The following is a 13,381-nucleotide window of genomic DNA, read 5'->3' as shown; positions in this document are numbered from 1 at the left end:
GAAGCCTTCTGGATCTGACCTGTAAATACTAAATACCCTTCGGGTAATGAATTTCCGCAATGACCTATTTTACATCTATTGATGAAATCCATACTGGTTTATTCCCAGCAGACATCTATATGGTGACATTCCAGGTTTTCTGAATTTATTTTGTGTTTTTCCGGTTATTATTTGCCGGTGTACTTATTTGCCTTTCTGTATATTGCGCTATCATCGCTGATTCATCTTCGCTGAACGCACATAAATGATGCAAATATCTTAAAGATTTTTCAGCAACGACTGAGTATTTCCATTGCAATGTTCTGCAGCTTATTTATCTTCCATTTCTCATATATTTATTTTTGTCCGTTTTTTCGCAATATAATTCAATTATTTGTTTTTCGTTGATAGATAGAAATTCCCGCTATATCCACAGCTTCACGATTAAGTTCTGCATCAGATATTTGTTTTTGTCAGTTTTATTATAATGTAATTACCTGTTTTTCGATGATACAGATAGAAATGCTTGCTCCATCTATAGCCTCACGATCAGGTTTTCTATCAGACTCTATGCAGACGTCTCCCATTGCCATTGATCTGTTATACATCCAGCTCTTGGATATCATGGATTTGTACGCTCCATCTAATCTGATTCGCCATTACAATGCTCCACAGTAATCTGATTCGCCATTACAATGCTCCACAGTAATCTGATTCGCCATTACAATGCTCCACAGTAATCTCCCCAGTGTTCTGTACTTGTTCTCGTCTGTTTTACAATGATTCATCTATTTGCCTCCCGTTGATATGACAGATAATGCTCGGTATATCTGCGGCTCTATGATCCTTTGCCAGGATATTACACTTTGCACCAGATCAGATGCGGGTGGATTTCCTCAATTTTGATTTGCATAATTTTTTCCCCTTTATATGTTCATTGTTATAGGTTTATAGTTTCTCCATATTGGTTATTGTGCATATTATTTTATATTATATTTTTACGTGTGTCAGATCGATAAGAACAATATTTCTATTCACAATTTAGACATTGATGCGTTTTCTCTGTTTATTGGACATTGTTATTGTGATGCTCTATACTGAATCTATCATCCATCTCATGCATACATGTTCCTGTCCCTCTATAATCAGTATATCCTCCCACCTTCCGGTGCTATAGTTGATGGCATTTGTGATGTTCTGACCCTGTGGTCTCATACCTGTACACTTAATCCCGGTGTTGTGTTCCTATATGGGATAATCCCCTGGCAGCTAACACCGGTGGTCTTCACATAAATGTCCTGCAATAAACAGTTTATATACAGAGGGGGATACAGATATGCATGAATAAGAGTATGAGGTCTAATTCTATCTTATTTTTCACCATCATGGTGTTTTGCATTTCTGGCTTGTTGTGTGACGCTTGTAATGATCACCTTGTCTGTATTTGATCTCGTTGCCTTCAATGTGAACTGTGGCTGGGATTTTCTTCACACCTTTTGCATGTCTAATTGATTTCTCATTTTGTGTCATGTGACTCCATTGTGCTTGTATATATATATGTATATATGACTTCATTGTCCTTTTCTCATCTGCTATAACTATGGGCACAACCCTAGCGCCAGAAACGCATAAGAATTTTACTTTTTTTTTTTTTAAATGATCCAATACATTTTTCTCATATTTTACCTGTTGGAGTGCCGATTTTCTCCTTTTCGTTTTCTTCATATGTCTGTGCTCACCAGCGGGACCGGCACCCTTCAGTGGACTATCTTCACTCTGTTTGGATTCAGCGTTGCAGCTCCCTAACCCTCCCTCCTGTTTCTTCACAATATTGTAACACGTATCCTAGGCCTCGATGTTCTCCATACAAACTTGCTCTTAGAATTGTTGAGACGGGAGAAAAAGGTCTGAGGAACGCAGACCGGAACGGACTGAAATATATAAAGAAGATCTGGTAAAATGTCCATTTTGATCACACTAATACGACCAAACCAGGACAAGGGTTTCAAGTTATAATTCATTCGATTTTTAACCATTTGTTCAAGGATGGGTGATATAATTTAAAAGATACAGATCATCCAAGTTCCCCAGAATTTGTATACCCAGGTACTTAATTGTGTCTTTCTGCCACTTAAAGGGGAAGTTAGAAATTAGTTATTGTGTCAGTTCAGGGTTAAAAGTTATGTTCATGGCTTCTGTTTTAGAATAGTTGACTTTAAAATTGCTTACATGGCCGAGTTATTTGAATTCCTTTATTATAGAAGGAAATGAGATCATTGGGTTTGAAACATAGAGCAACAGGTCGTCTGCATGTAGAGCTAGTTTATAGTGATGTGAGTCTATAGTAACTCCACTAATATCTGGATTTGTGTGTAATGCTACCGCTAAATGTTCCATCACCAATGTGTATAGGAGAGGTGATAAGGGACACTCTTGCTTTGTCTCATTTTTAATAGAAAATGTGTCATATAGAAGGCCGTTTACCCTATAGCTTTAGGGTCAGTGTAGAAGGATAGAATTTTAGATAACAAGAAAGCAACGTAATTTGTGGTAGGGTGCTCTTCAAGAAAGTCCAATGCACTGTGTCGAATGCTTTTTTAGCGTAGACAGAAACAAGGCACATTGGGAGCTCCTGTTTTTTGCATGTGAAATTAACGTTTTATTTTTATTATCACGAGCTTCTCTACCCTTAATGAAGCCAACCTGATCGTTGCTGACAATTGAGGGTAGATAGTGGGAGAGCCATGATGTAATCACTTTAGAGAATATTTTGACGTCTACATTATTTAATGATATTGGATGAATATTAGGGCAGGTATTTGGTCCTTTTCCAGGCTTTGATAAAACCGTTATATGAGCCTTAAGTGATTGGGGGTCAAAAGGGGGAGTCTTCTGAGATATTATTGAACACTAATGGTAATAACTGGGGGGAAAACATCTTATAAAATCTATTATTGAATCCATCTGCCCCAGGGTTCTTACCGATAGGAGAGACCGATAAATCATTCCCTATCTCTTGTTCAGTGAAAGCTTTGTCTAGTATCTCCTGCTCAGGGGTCTGTAAGGAAGGAACGGCAGTGTCCTTAATATACTTGTCATTTTTAGTTTCAAGAATATTAGGTGGTATGTCATGGTATTGTCCATGAATATTATATAGCGAACTATAAAAGAAACTAAATGCTTCTGCTATGTCAGTGGGGTTATGAATTTCGGGCCCGGGTGCCCCTTTTATTTTGGATACGTATGTCCTTTGCATCCGTGGATGTAACCTCCTTGCCAATGAGCAACCACATTTATCTGTGAATTCGTACGAGTATCTTCACATGTGATCTTGGCATTTTGTATACGTTTGATCTAGTAAAGACCTTCCCTCCTTTCTTTTTTTCCATTCAGATCATTTTTATTTAACAAAACTAAGAATTACCAAAATTTTCATTTTTTAAATAAACTTTGTGATAAAAAAGAAAATCCAGTAAACAATACAAGAACCGGTTTACAATGATATAAATCCCAATATCGCTCTATAGTACAATGTTTTGGAACAGTAATTTTACATTTGTACATAAATATCTGAATACTTCCTGACGGCTTATTTTTTTTTCCTATTGAGACATCAAAAGAAAAAGAATATATCTAAGAAGGGGCAATTGTGTGGACTGAGACAATTATTTGCTGACACCTTGGGTATAAGGATATAAATTCCTGGCTTACTGTAAGGAAATGGACAAACGATCCAGGATAGTATTTCTGTGAAGGTTCTTTGAAGCAATACCTGGGGTAATTAACCATTGCTCCCATATTTGTATGAATTTCTTGAGAGCGTTCCTTTAATACAAGATCCCCTTTCCAAGCATAGAGTGTTATTTATCCTGGATTTTAGTTCTGTTATCGTTGGGGGAGAATTTTCTATCCAATGTAGTGCCAACAACGTTCTGGCTTGGAATAATATTCCTGAGCTAGCTATTGCCATATGGGAGTCTGGGTCTACGTCCTCTCCCAGGAGTCCTAGGATACAGATTTTAGGTTCCAACTGAAGTTGTATCCCAAATACAGATACAAGAGCGATAATCACCCCCTTCCAGTAGTCGCCAATATTTACACATTCCCACGTCATATGCATCAGGTGGGCATCATTTTGACCACATCTAGGACGTGTCATCCGTTTGCATTTCAATTTTAAATAAAATACTTGAGGATCTATATACTCTATGAATGAGAAGAATTCGGGACAATCTTTGTGACTCTGACAATGAAAGTTTCGGTGTCAAATCCAGTATTTCCCCCATTGCTCCTCAGATAACGGACCTACATCCTCCTCCCATTTTGTCTTAACTATCAAAGGATATTTATCCAAATGTAGGGCCAGTAACTGCCTATAAATAAGGGTTAATAGACCTTTTGTATCCACTGCTTTAGCAATGATATCTATTGGGTGATGTCTATCAATCAGTAGGACGTTTATTCTAGTACCCCTATCCTCCCACTCACTAATATTATTTAGCTTCTATAGCTCTGGTAAGTTATAGTTGTGCCATAAAGGAGTATAGTTTGCGTACTTTCCAATCCCCAGAATATTTTTACCCCTATCCCACATGTTATATATTAACTTTAGTGTACGACATTTTAAGTAATTTTCTCGAGGAGGCCCCATATCTAGTACAGAGAATGGAAGCTTCCACTTGGTTCCTTCCATAAGTAGGTGCCCTGAAATTACACAATATTTGCAAGTACCCCATCCATGAAACTACTTTAGCTCCCTTCTAGCGTTAAGCCGGTCTGCGTATACCTGGAGGGAAGCAGATCATTTATGTTGTTTGTCAAGAAGATCAATCCGCTCAAGCAAATGAGGACTTTAGCTGTTCTCTCCGTTTTTTAGCTTTTATCTATGTTTTATTATTATCCCTCTGAGGACGCATGTGAGTCCTTCCCATTTAAATGGTAAGGCAGTTTCATCATGCTCATATATTTGAAGGAGTCTATACTCAAGAAGGTCTGAGACACAGAGTGAGTCTTTCAGCAGATTATCATTTAGGTTCCAACATCTGAAGCCTTGGTGGAGTCCGGCATAGTCAGATCTATAATATAACGGGAGATGAGTGTCTCTGTCTGAAGCCTTTATAGACTGTGCCGTTACAGGTAAGAGGAGTGTGTATTATGCCGGAGATCACGGTATGAGTAGACACTGAACGCATACTGCGATCTCCCGGCGCCATACTTACCTGACCGGAAGGAGCATTGCCGCGTCGCCTCTCTTCACCGGAGACTGGGGCAGGAGTAAAGGTGTCGGAATCAGCACATGCACGTAGCACTATCCGGCGCCATTTTACTGAAGACACATTTGCAGTGTGTCTTCAGCAAAATGGCGCTGGACAGCACGGTATGGGCATGTGCGTACTCCGGAGCCGCACTCCTTCCCCAGCCTCCAGCAGAACAGAACACTTCAGCGCTGGAGCACAGAGAAGAAAGGTAAGATTAAGTGTTTATTTTTTTGTATGTGTGCAGCGTGAAAGGGATGAGGGCTGCCATACATACCAGGAGTGGGGGGTGATGGGGCCACACATATCAGGATTGGGGGATGAGGGGTACCAAGCATTCCAGGATTGGGGGATGAGGGGTACCATGCATACCAGGATGAGGGTACCACACATACCAGGATTTGGGGGGTGAGGGGTGCCATACATACCAGTATAGGGATGAGGAGTGCCATGCATACAAGGATTGGTGGGTGAGGGGTGCCATGCATACCAGAATAGGGATGAGGGGTACAATACATACCAGGATAGGGACGAGGGGTACCCTACATACCAGGATAGGAATGCGGGGTGCCATGCATACCAGGATAGGGATGAGGGGTACCATACATACCAGGATAGGAATGTGGGGTACTATGCATACCAGGATGAAGGGTACCATGCATACCAGAATAAGGATGAGGGGTACCATGCATACCAGTATAGGGATGAGGGGTGTCATACATACCAGGATAGGGGATAGGGCGCCATGCATACCAGGATAGGGATGAGGGAGCCATGTATACCATGTTTGGGGATGAGGCGTGCCATGCATACCAGGATGAGGAATTGGGTGCCATGCATACCAGGTTTTTGGGATGAGGAGGCCATACATACCAGAATTGGGATGAGGGGTGCCATGTATACCAGGATGAGGGATGGGGTGTCATGCATACCAGGATAGGGATGAGGGGTACCCTACATACCAGGATAGGAATGCGGGGTACCATGCATACCAGGATAGGGATGAGGGGTACCATACATACCAGGATAGGAATGTGGGGTACCATGCATACCAGGATGAGGGGTACCATGCATACCAGAATAGGGATGAGGGGTACCATGCATACCAGTATAGGGATGAGGGGTGCCATACGCACTAGGATAGGGGATTAGATGCCATATATACCAGTATTGGGGATGAGGCATGCATTGCATACCAGGATGAGCGATTGGGTGCCATGCATACCAGGTTTCTGAGATGAGGAGGCCATACATACCATAATTGGGATGAGGGGTGCCATGTATACCAGAATGAGGGATGGGGTGCCATGCATACCAGGACGAGTGGTACCATACATACCAGGATAGGGATGAGGGGTACCATGCATACCAGGATAGGAATGAGGGGCACCATGCATACCAGGAAGAGGGATGGGGTGCCATGCATACCAGGAAGAGGGATGGGGTGACATGCATACCAGGATTGGGGGATGAGTGGTGCCATGCATACCAGGATGAGGGATTTGGTTATATACATACCAGGATTGGGATGAGGGGTGCAATGTATACCAGATTTGGAATGAGGGGTGCCATGCATACCAGGATTGGGGGATGAGGAGGCCATACATACCAGGATTGGGGGATGAGGGGTGCCATACATACTAGGATAGGGATGAGGGGTACCATGCATACCAGGATGAGGGATGGGGTGCCATGCATACCAGGATTGGGGGATGAGTGGTGCCATGCATACCAGGATGAGGGATTTGGTACCATACATATCAGGATTGGGATGAGGGGTGCAATGTATACCAGATTTGGAATGAGAGGTGCCATGCATACCAAGATTGGGGATAAGGGGTGCCATGCATATCAGGATAGGGGATGAGGGGTGCCATGCATACCAGGATTGGGGGTGAGGGGTGCTATGCATAACAGGATTGGGAATGAGGGGTGTCATGCATACCAGGATGGGGATGAGGGGTGCCATGCATACCAGGATGGGGATGAGGGGTGCCATGCATACCGGGATAGGATGGTGGGGGCAGCAGAAATACCAGGAGGGGGGCAGCACATACCAGCATGGGAGACTATATACCAATAAAAATGCTCGCCACCCGGGCATAGAACGGGTTCAATAGCTAGTTACAATATACAGGAGCATGATCTGACCATACAGCAGTTCCTACCTGAGATGTAGGTTGCCATGTAGGCAAGTGACGGCTAATTAAGAAAAGGACTATATGGCTATGCATATTGTGTAAAGGAGACGTATAATCCTTTACGTCTGGATGTAGTATCATCCATACATCAATCGGTTGAGACCAAAGCACAATTAGCAAAGCTTTTGTTTGTGTTTTAGATTGGTGACTCCAGCCCCGGGACGCGTCTAAAGAAGGATCCAAGACAAATTTAAAGTCACCTCCAATGATGATAACGTCCTCCGCAAAATATTTTAGTTTGTTTAAGTAATGACGGCATGTCTCAATTTGGTCACAATTAGGGAGATAGAAGTTTGCCAAAGTCAAAATTTTGGCGTATATGGAGATCTTAACAAACACATACCTCCCCTCCGTGTCAGACAGAGTTTCTACAATAGTATGCAGCAGTGATCTGTGGCGGCCGATACTCAGCACCTTAGACTTTAAAACAGCATTTTTCTGGGACGCCAAGATGAATAATATCTATTAGTAATCTGAGGTACAGTATATGATCGCCTCTAAAGTGTGACTCCTGAAGAAAGAGAAAATGTACGTGCTGTTTATGCCTGTGATAAAACACTTGAGCTCCTTTCTCTGGAACATTAAGTCCTCTGACATTCAATGAACAAGTTTTGAGTTGTGCCATATTATATGAAAAAAAGGAGGAATGGAAGAGAGAAAGATTAAGAGAGGAAGTATAGACGGTAGATAGTAACGTCTACCTCTCAGTGTCTAAGAAGTATAGATTATGAATATATCAAAACAGTAGGAAATTGTGAAACAAGCAGATCCCAATGCAAGTCCCTAACTGGGGGTTGTCTTTACAGGCGCAAGTCAAACTTTCAGTTCTAGGATTCCTATTAGGTGGAACCATGGAATATAAAGCAAGTAAAGTAATAAAGCCTGATATAACAGTAGTATCATGTGAACTCAACTTATACAGTGCCTACAAGTAGTATTCAACCCCCTGCAGATTTAGCTGGTTTGATAAGATGCAAATAAGTTAGAGCCTTCAAACTGCAAACGAGAGTAGGTTTTATGAACAGAAGCATAAATCTTACAAACCAAAAAGTTATGTTGCTCAGTTGAATTTTATTAAATTTTAAACATAAAAGTGTGGGTCAATTATTATTCAACCCCTATGTTTAATATTTTGTGGAATAACCCTTGTTTCCAATTACAGCTAATAATCGTCTTTTATAAGACCTGATCAGGCCGGCACAGGTCTGTGGAGTTATCTTGGCCCACTCCTCCATGCAGATCTTCTCCAAGTTATCTAGGTTCTTTGGGTGTCTCATGTGGACTTTATTCTTGAGCTCCTTCCACAAGTTTTCAATTGGGTTAAGGTCAGGAGAGTGACTAGGCCACTCCAACACCTTGACTTTTTCCCTCTTGAACCAGGCCTTGGTTTTCTTGGCTGTGTGCTTTGGGTTGTTGTCTTGTTGGAAGATGAAATTACGACCCATCTTAAGATCCTTGATGGAGGAGCGGAGGTTCTTGGCCAAAATCTCTAGGTAGGCCGTGCTATCCATCTTCCCATGGATGCGGACCAGATGGCCAGGCCCCTTGGCAGAGAAACAGCCCCACAGCATGATGCTGCCACCACCATGCTTGACTGTAGGGATGGTATTCTTGGGGTCGTATGCAGTGCCATCCAGTCTCCAAACGTCACGTGTGTGGTTGGCACCAAAGATCTCGATCTTGGTCTCATCAGACCATAGAATCTTGAACCAGTGTGTCTCAGAGTCCTCCAAGTGATCATGAGCAAACTGTAGACAAGCCTTGACATGACGCTTTGAAAGTAAAGGTATCTTAAGGGCTCGTCTGGAACGGAGACCATTGAGGTGGAGTACGTTACTTATGGTATTGACTGAAACCAATGTCCCCACTGCCATGAGATCTTCCCGGAGCTCCTTCCTTGTTGCCCTTGGGTTAGCCTTGACTCTTCGGACAAGCCTGGCCTCGGCACGGGAGGACACTTTCAAAGGCTGTCCAGGCCGTGGAAGGCTAACAGTAGTTCCATAAGCCTTCCACTTACAGATGATGCTCCCAACAGTGGAGACAGGTAGGCCCAACTCCTTGGAAAGGGTTTTGTACCCCTTGCCAGCCTTGTGACCCTCCACGATCTTGTCTCTGATGGCCTTGGAATGCTCCTTTGTCTTTCCCATGTTGACCATGTCTGAGTGCTGTTCACAAGTTTGGGGAGGGTCTTAAATAGTCAGAAAAGGCTGGCAAAAGAGATCTTTAATCCACACATGTGAAGCTCATTATTCTTGGTGCCTGAACTACTTCTTAATACTTTAGGGGGACCAAACAGAATTCTTGTGGTTTGAGGGGTTGAATAATAAATGACACTCTGAATTAACTTTTAACGTTTAAAAAAAAAAAAAAAAAAAAAAAAACAAAAACAAAAGTTGCTGCAGTGCATTTCCCACTTCCAGGCTGATCTACAGTACAAATGTCACAATGCCAAGTTAATTCCGCATGTGTCAACCAGCAAAATCTGCAGGGGGTTGAATACTACTTGTAGGCACTGTATCCTGGTCTAAGATCTTATATGAACTTAGACATTCTATATAGTGGAAGAGTGGCACCTAATGCTCTATTTAGATATATCTAATTATATGCTTAAAGAAATAAGTAAGCATCTGCAAACTGTCTCTCATCAGGGAAGACCAGATTCATTTCAGGAGCTCATATGATTGGCAGGTTCCTTTCCCACCTGCTGCATCACCATCAAGTTCCTGATCCATTGAACGCCTTCTGTGATGTGCTGGAACTCTCTGTGGCAATGGTGGAGCAGGTGGCCAGTCAGATATATGGAATGTCCAGGGCATCACAAATAGGTCTCATGTTGCTTGGATCTTTGAAAATATACAGCTGTAATGGGTACCCCCAGGAGTACATCAGGCCATTTTCCCGGATGGCATCAAGTAGTGGTTTCAATACCCTTCTTTTAGCAAGTGTCATTCAGGATAGATATGTGAGCAATTATATGTGTTTTCCATTTAAATCAGCAGGATCCAACTCCTCTGCTTTCCTCACAATGGCCTCTTTTACATTGAAAAAAATGTATGCGACAGATAATGTCCCTTGGACACTCAGGATCTGGGCCATGATTGCCTATTGTACGGTGCGCCTTTTAAATCTCCAGCTCCTTATCAATAGGATCACCAAGGATATTATGAATAATGATCACAGTGTTGGCATGATCGCTTGTGCATTGATGCTTTCAGGTATACCCCTTATCCAGATATTATTGTGATTTTCTTGATCATCAACCATATTAAACAGATGGTTTATTTACTGTCTGTGAAGATCCAGTGTTAGTTTCTGAGCATTATGATGGCCTCTAACTTGGACGACAATATCCTCTAATCTCTGTACCTTGTCAGTAAGCTGTGACAGGATAGAAGTGAGGGGACGTATTTCAGTATTGGATGTGGTCTCAAGCCTCTGAATATATTGCTCCATATCTTCTTTAGTAGGGATAGACGCAATCTGATATACAAATAAGTTATGTTGTTCCCCATATCAGAATAACCTGTGGCTGGGGGGTAAATGTCCCTGTGAAGCAAGCACTGCTCAGTATGGGGGCTTTGGTGAGAAAAAGGGTGATTTGTGGAGCTGTTTTCCTGTGAGGCCTACATTAAGAGAGAAGTTGGTGCAGGACTTACAGGCTGGAGCTTTCTGGCATCATGAAGGTTAAGACTGCTTCTTTTTCCACGCTGAGGTGAGGCAGTAATGGAGCAGGAAGATAAGACCTTCCATAAGAAACGCTGCATACCAGACATGCTGACAGAGGTGGAGGACCTCAGATTAAACTCTGATCTCTTCTTTCTTTCCCATATCGGACAGCATGTTTGAGGCTGTAAATTGCTTATAATTCCCCCAAGAACACGGTCTGAAGAGAGTGCTTTCAGTGTGTGCATTCTCTTGGTGCTATGTCCAGGCCATGCCCTTCCTGTTGATGTATAATACGTCTGAAGGTGGCGGTGATTGGGGGCAGGATTGTGTGATGTAACATCCTTACGGAAACGCGATGGAAGCGGCGCCAGAACAGGGAGTGTGTATGTGTGTTTTTATTTTAACAAGGCCAAACATAATGAATGAGATAGAGTTGATCTAGTAGTGGACAACCCCTTTTATGAAGATACAATTTTTGGTTAAAAATGAAAAAGGCTTCTCCCCTGTGTGACTTCACTGAAGTTTGTTAAGAGTTGATTTCCGTGTAAAACATTTCCCACATTAAGAACATGAAAATGGCTTCTCGTCTGTGTGAGTTCTCTGGTGACTAAGAAGTGATGATTTCTTCACAAAACATTTCCCACATTCTGAACAGGAAAAAGGTTTCTCCCCTGTGTGAGTTCTCTGGTGCTTAACCAAATCTGATTTATCTTTAAAACATTTCCCACATTCTGAACAGGAAAAAGGTTTCTCCCCTGTGTGAGTTCTCTGGTGCTTAACCAAATCTGATTTCTGAATAAAACATTTCCCACATTCTGAACAGGGAAAAGGCTTCTCCCCTGTGTGAGTTCTCTGGTGATTAACCAAATCTGATTTATGGTTAAAACATTTCCCACATTCTGAACAGCAAAAAGGCTTCTCCCCTGTGTGAATTCTCTGGTGCTTAACCAAATCTGATTTCTGGTTAAAACATTTCCCACATTCTGAACAGAAAAAAGGCTTCTCCCCTGTGTGAGTTCTGTTGTGCTTAACCAAAACTGATTTATCTTTAAAACATTTCCCACATTCTGAACAGCAAAAAGGTTTCTCCCCTGTGTGAGTTCTCTGGTGCTTAACCAAATCTGATTTCAGGTTAAAACATTTCCCACATTCTGAACAGGAAAAAGTTTTTTCCCCTGTGTGAGTTCTCTGGTGATTAACCAAATCTGATTTCTGGTTAAAACATTTCCCACATTCTGAACAGCAAAAAGGCTTCTCCCCTGTGTGAATTCTCTGGTGCTTAACCAAATCTGATTTCCAGCTAAAACATTTTCCACATTCTGAACATGAAAAAGGCTTCTCATGTGTGTGAGTTCTCTGGTGCTTAACCAAATCTGATTTCTGGTTAAAACATTTCCCACATTCTGAACAGGAAAAATGCTTCTCCCCTGTGTGAGTTCTCTTGTGCTTAACCAAACCTGATTTCTGGCTACAACATTTTCCACATTCTGAACAGGAAAAAGGCTTCTCCCCTGTGTGAGTTCTCTTGTGCTTAACCAAATCTGATTTCCGGCTAAAACATTTTCCACATTCTGAACAGGAAAAAGGCTTCTCATGTGTGTGAGTTCTCTGGTGCTTAACCAAATCTGATTTCTGGTTATAACATTTCCCACATTCTGAACAGGAAAAGGGCTTCTCCCCTGTGTGAGTTCTTTTGTGTTTAACCAAACCTGATTTCCGGCTAAAACATTTTCCACATTTTGAACAGGAAAAAGGCTTCTCCCCTGTGTGAGTTATCTGATGTCTGATTAAACTTGATTTCTCTGTAAAACAATTTCCACTTTCTGAACAAGAAAATGGCTTCTCCTCTGTGTGACTTCTCTGGTGATTAACAAGATTTGATTTCTGGTTAAAAAATTTCCCACAGTTGAAACATAAAAATCTATTCTCTGCTGTGTGAATGCTTTGATGTTTAAGAAAAGACTTTTCGAGGGAAAAACTATTTCCATACTCTGAACATGAAAATGGCTTCTTTGCTTTAGGAGCAATTTGTTTTTTAATGCTTATTTTGTGACTTTGATTTTCCTTAGTAGTCGGTAATGAATCAGAAGACAGGACCTGTTTCAAAGGAACAGAAGACAGATCTTTGCTGTGAAGGGATGATGGTATATCTGGAGTAATAGCATTCACTTCAATTGTATCCTGTGGGATCTCAAGATCATCTGATTTAAAAATTGAAGATGTCAGCTGTCCCTCTGATCTCCTGGTACAGTCATCTGCTAAGAATAAAACCAATTATTA

The 13,381-nt window shown here is 41.8% G+C and overlaps 1 pseudogene; it reads right to left on the bottom strand.

The window, feature by feature from the left end:
* LOC141178572 (uncharacterized) overlaps positions 1-13,381 on the bottom strand; it is a 167,685-nt pseudogene that overhangs the window by 69,116 nt on the left and 85,188 nt on the right.

Source organism: Phyllobates terribilis, unplaced genomic scaffold (assembly GCF_046119375.1).
Source record: "Phyllobates terribilis strain yellow unplaced genomic scaffold, ASM4611937v1 Scaffold_29__1_contigs__length_15306474, whole genome shotgun sequence".
Lineage (NCBI taxonomy): Eukaryota > Metazoa > Chordata > Amphibia > Anura > Dendrobatidae > Phyllobates > Phyllobates terribilis.
This window is presented reverse-complemented; position numbering and strand designations above follow the sequence as displayed.